Here is a 5,724-nt window from a genome sequence, read left to right on the forward strand (position 1 = left end):
ACAAATTAAACCAGTGCTTCACTAACACATCTGCCACTGTGCTAGCCCGTTGGTCTTTGGTAGGGATGGCTTGGGTATACTTTGAGAAAACGTCTGTTAGCACCAGTACATTCTCTCGGCCGTCAGATGCTGGTTCCAACACTGTAAAATCTATTGCTACAACCTCATGGGGCCGATTCGCCTGGATGCTTCCCAAAAAGGGCCTAACCTTAGGCTGCACGGCTTTAGCCAAGATACACCTACCACACTCTTGACACCACTTCTCCACATCCCTCGTCATACCTGGCCAATAGCAGCGTCCCCTCACTAGCTGCAGAGTTCTCTCCACACCTTGATGCCCATGCTTGTCATGGAGGCTAGACAATGTTTCTTCCTGTAAACACTTTGGCAAAACTAACTGATAACCCTCCTTTCCTCCATCCGGAGTGTGCAGGCAACGATACATCACTGTATCCTTCTCCCTCAGGCGCTCCCACTGCCTGAGAAGTTCCTTTGTCCCTACCCCAAACACTGATCGCTCCTTTGGACCGGGGAACCGCCCCTCCCTCAAATACGGGATCAACGGCCCAATCACCAGATCTCGTTCCTGTAGCCTAGCCAACTCGACTTCGGAGCACCCTGGGAAAGTAGAAACTTCTGCCTGAACACCAAAGCATAGCGCATCTACTATATCCCCTGACGTCTCAGGCAGCTGTGGTTCACTATACTGACGAGACAATGCATCCGCATTACCATTTCGGGTCCCTGGGCGGTACTTCAGAGTCAAATCAAATGCGGCTAGCTGGGCAGCCCATCTTTGTTCTACTGCTCCCAATTTAGCTGTATTCAAGTAACTCAAAGGGTTATTATCCGTGTACACAACACAGGGTGACCCTAGCAGATATTCCCTAAATTTCTCAGAGACTGCCCACTTAAGGGCCAGGAACTCTAACTTCATTGAACTATAGTTCTGCATGTTTCTCTCTGATGGCCTAAGGCCCCTACTCGCAAACGCCACTGGTCGTCGCTGCCCATCATGTTCCTGCGATAATACTGCCCCTAACCCCGAGTGACTGGCATCCACCTCTAACACGAATGGCTTCTGGAAATCTGCGTAGGCTAAAACCGGAGCGGAAATCAAAGCTTGTTTCAGCTGATCAAAAGATGTATCACACGCTGTACTCCAACATGAGGCAATAGGCTTCCTCTGGGTTTTACCCCGCTTCCTTGTCACACTTAACTGCGCTACTACTTGATGTAACGGTGCTGCCATCTTTGCAAACCCTGCAATAAATCTGCGGTAGTAACTGGCAAAACCAAGAAAAGAACGTAGCTCTGCCAAGTCACTAGGAGTTTTCCATTCCCTCACCGCTGCAACCTTATCAGGGTCTGTCGCCACCCCCTCCGTCGAGACGACATGGCCAAGGTACTTCACCTGTGTCTGAAAAAAATTACACTTAGACAATTTTGCCTTCAAGCCCTGTCTCTGCAACCTACAAAACACTTCTTCCAGCCTCCCCAAGTGCTGGTGCACCGAAGATGAAAACACAATTAGATCATCCAGGTATAACAACACTGATTGGTACCGACAGTCTCCAAACATACGCTCCATAAGGCGCTGGAAAGTACCAGGCGCATTACATAGCCCAAATGGCATTCTATTAAATTCAAATAGTCCAAACGGGGTGCAGAAAGCAGTCTTAGCCCGGTCTTTCTCTGCCACCTCCACCTGACTATAACCACTGGCTAAGTCCAGCGTAGAGAACCATTTTGCCCCAGTGAGCCCATCCAAAGACTCCTCGATCCGTGGCAATGGAAAAGCATCCTTCCTTGTCTTGGCATTTAACTGTCTATAATCCACACACATTCTCAAACCTCCATCCTTCTTTTGCACTAACACAATTGGAGATGAATAAGGGCTACTACTCTCCCTGATGATTTGACTATCCAGCAGCTGCTTAATATGAGCTCTCACCACCTCATACTGTGAGGGGTGAATCCGCCGATAGGGTTGGCGAACCGGAGTCTCGTCTAAAAGGGGAATTTCGTGTGCTATTAGGTTAGTGCAACCAACATCAAAGTCGTTCTTTGCGAACACTGTACGGTACTTAGTCAGCAGGGCCCTAGCCCTCAACTGTTCACACTCATTCAACCCATCAAAGGAAGGAAGATTCCACCCTCCCTCCAACACTTCAGCTTGCTGAGAAATCGCCACTGTAGTGTTCCCCCTGTCGCTAGATGGAATTACAGACTCATTTTGTGATGACTGTTCGCCCACTACATTGGCTATACGCACCCGTGCCACCACCCTCCGCGGACTTAACCACGCGTCTGAATTGCCCACATTAGTCACAGGTATATATGCCACTCCATTGTCTGAAGGGATAAGTGCTGGCGATACCAGTAACCCCTCTGGCAACCCGCCCTCTTCAAAATCCGACGGCTCCACCAAAAAATCAACATGCCCCTGCGACGGGACCTTAGGGCATGTGACGGGGACAAATGTTAATGCCCCCGCCTCCACATGCACCGAGCCCCCTCCCCGCACTTTAACCCTATAGGCTTCGGGTGAGTTCAGGATTGTTTCCTCAACCTGGCAATGCCTCAAAGCTCTTCTCCATCCCGAGTCCAACTCTTGCACTACTGGAATGTCAAAGAGGCTAGTGCCATGTTGCTGAAACAACTCCTGATAAAATCCCTTGATAATGTTCATTCCTAGCACCCCCGGTGTTCCTAGCTTCTTAAAACGCATCTGGGGGTCTTTGGGATCTTTCACTACAAGTACGCCCATAGCTGGCATGTAATTCCCCAAAATCGTGACATCTAATTCCAGATAGCCCAGATAAGGTAACTCTAACCCATTACCCGCCCTCAGGTCTAACCACGAGCAATTCTTCAGCGGAAATTGAGAAAACCACTCATTATAGCAACCCTCGGTTATAGTTGTAACCATTGACCCCGTATCCAACAAAGAAGGAATTATCCTATCCCCAAACATCACCTCTACTACAGGGCAATGGCTTACAAGTATTCGCGTGGTCTCACAAACAGAGCCTGGTGCTTTCCCTACCAGCGTGTGGCTCTGCACACTGGCGGGTTCTAGTTTCCCTGTTGAGTCACATTTTCCTTTCCTGCTTGTATTACCCTAAGCTGTGGAGGAGCAGAACAATAACGTGCCATGTGACCCAACTGATCACACCGAAAACATCTCAATTCGCTCTCCACCCTCCTTCTATTTCTAGAGGGAGGAGCAGGGGAGGGAGCATTTACACTCATTTTTAATGGGTTTAGTGCCTTTACCAGGGAATCCAACTGACTCTGCTGTGCCTCAATTAGAGCTCTAAGTTCTGCATACTCAGATTGATTTACAGGTTTCTGCTCATTGAACCCTGTGACCTGAGCCTCATCAGAAAAATATGGGGTATCCTTTGGCTTTTGTTTAAAATACTGTCCCTCACATTGTGCTATCCATTGAACAGCTTCCCTGCGTACTTCACGAATCGTCCAATTCGGATTTGCCCGTACTTGATCTCTTAGTCTCACACCCAATGTTTGGTCTCTCACCCCATCACAAAATTGGTCACGAAGATCTTTTTGAGCTTTAGCCTCGGCCAGTTCGTTTGATTTCACAATTTGATCCATTAAAGTCATCAAAACATGGGAATAATCTAACAAAGATTCCCCCTCCCGTTGTTTACGATTAAAGAATCGACGTTGCAGGGAAATATGAGAGTGTGAACACCCATAAACTTCTCTTAGCACTCTAAATATACTTTCTACACATTCCTTTTCTGCCTTTGGGAGATATTTAACTTCTAATCGAGCGGCACCCTCTAAATGATTATACACCCACAATGCTTTCTCTTTAGCTGTAGCTTTAGTATGAACATGCATTTCAACTAGTTCAATCCATTCTTCTACAGTAAGAGCATCAGTCCCATTCAAAACTCCTGAGAATTTTGGTACCTTCTCAGCCTGTTGAATAAACAACACTTGTTGCCCTCTGTCCATTACAGCTGAGTCAGCATTGGCCATATTTCCACTTGAAGACCCTGGAGAGGCTGGTGAATCCACCTCCCGTCTTTGCTGCTCGGAATCCATAGAGCCACTTGCACTCTTTTCCAACGATGTAATCCGAATCCTTCCACAATCTCCGCCGTCCACCACAGCCTAAGGTTGCTCTTGTTAACCCCCCCAAAAAAAAATAAAAAACAATTACTCCCACCAAAATTATCTTTATGCCACCAATAAAGAAAAGCCGACTACGCCAAAATGTTACAATGCATACTCGCACACCCAACCGGTTCAGGTAAAAGTTGCCAGAGTTTATTGGTGGCACTCACACAAAGGCTACACACAAGGATGGTCCCCAAATTACCTCAGCAGAGATGAGCGTTCACATACATCCACAGCACAGCAAACCAAATTGAAGAAAAGAGATACAAACAAATCATAAAATAACTTCAAAGGAACACCATAGTGAAACACTCTGCATACGGTTAATAGATGGCTCATCTCTGCCTACAGCACCTTACCGTCCATCCCTGTGGTACTCACACAGTGAGAGGAGTTTGACAGGAAACAAAAGAACAAACAAACAAACAAAGAAATAACTAGTCCGCCTGGGCCACCATACTAGGCCGAAATACCCTGGACTAGAGGAAACATCATCATACATCAAAACTGAAAAACAACCCCAAAAATAAAGGAATAACAAGAGCAACGATTAGGCCACACTGAGTCCAAATAGCTGTTGCCACACTGCAAAGGAAAAACAAACCACTTTATTATATTAAAACCTTGTTCCACATTCCCTAATCATACAACCCTCCATACCCGTATAACTAGTCCAATGAGCCCCGCCCATGTGCGCCCTCGCACACGGTCTCGCACAAACACTTCCACGATTCCGGCATGCACATCCACCTACTTCCGACGTCACCAAACTACAATATACAACACGTTAAAACTTTATCCTATTAAAACCACCATCCTATACACCACCATAATCAGACGGGTTACCTTTTCGAAGTTCCACTTGAGTGTTGCACAAGACCCGTCTACCACGCAACAACATCCACCTGAGAGTCGGTGTGTCACCCGCTATTCTTGCCGGCCAGCAACAGACACACTCACAACTCCTTCCTACCGGCTGCCTTTATCCCTCCAGCCACGCCCCTTCTCTTGGTTAACGCCTTCGGTCGTACCCGCTACACATTGTTGATCTTTGAAATAAGCGGTTCTTCAATATTCTCCTTTCACACTTTCACAGGCAAAGCCTAGTTTCAGACTGAAATACTAAGATTGAAACCAGCTTCCTCCGACCTATCGGGCAACATTTCCATTATGTTTTGCTCTTTAATTTCTTTCCGGGCCAAGAAAGCGAAGAAAGACTTTACACCCAAAGTCAGTTGTCGCTCTTCGGGACCTCTCGCACCCGAAGCGAGAATCATACCCCTAGACCAACGAGCCACCAGCATCGACAACTCACCGCATGCATAAAAAAGGCAAATATAGCTGGGGCTGCAGTAAGGAGCACTGCTTAAACACAAGAGAACACTCGTTGTACAATACGTCTACAGTGAGTATAAAATCAATGTTAAGTACACTCTGTCAACACCAAGTACGTGGGGATGTAGCTCAGTGGTAGAGCGCATGCTTCGCATGTATGAGGTCCTGGGTTCAATCCCCAGCATCTCCAAGTGGTTTATTGTCCAGCTGAATTGTGGAACTTAACTCTCTTAC

At 47.0% G+C, this 5,724-nt stretch overlaps 1 long non-coding RNA gene across 1 annotated transcript; it reads right to left on the reverse strand.

The window, feature by feature from the left end:
• Positions 1–4,637: 4,637 nt before the first annotated feature.
• On the reverse strand, positions 4,638–5,092 carry LOC306911815. Its single transcript, XR_013788274.1, has 3 exons — positions 5,002–5,092; positions 4,816–4,925; positions 4,638–4,740 (listed from the first exon to the last, which is right to left on the reverse strand). It is a non-coding gene; the product is annotated as an uncharacterized lncRNA (long non-coding RNA).
• Between the last annotated feature and the right edge of the window lie 632 nt (positions 5,093–5,724).

Source organism: Barbatula barbatula (genome assembly GCF_947034865.1).
Source record: "Barbatula barbatula genome assembly, chromosome: 22".
Lineage (NCBI taxonomy): Eukaryota > Metazoa > Chordata > Actinopteri > Cypriniformes > Nemacheilidae > Barbatula > Barbatula barbatula.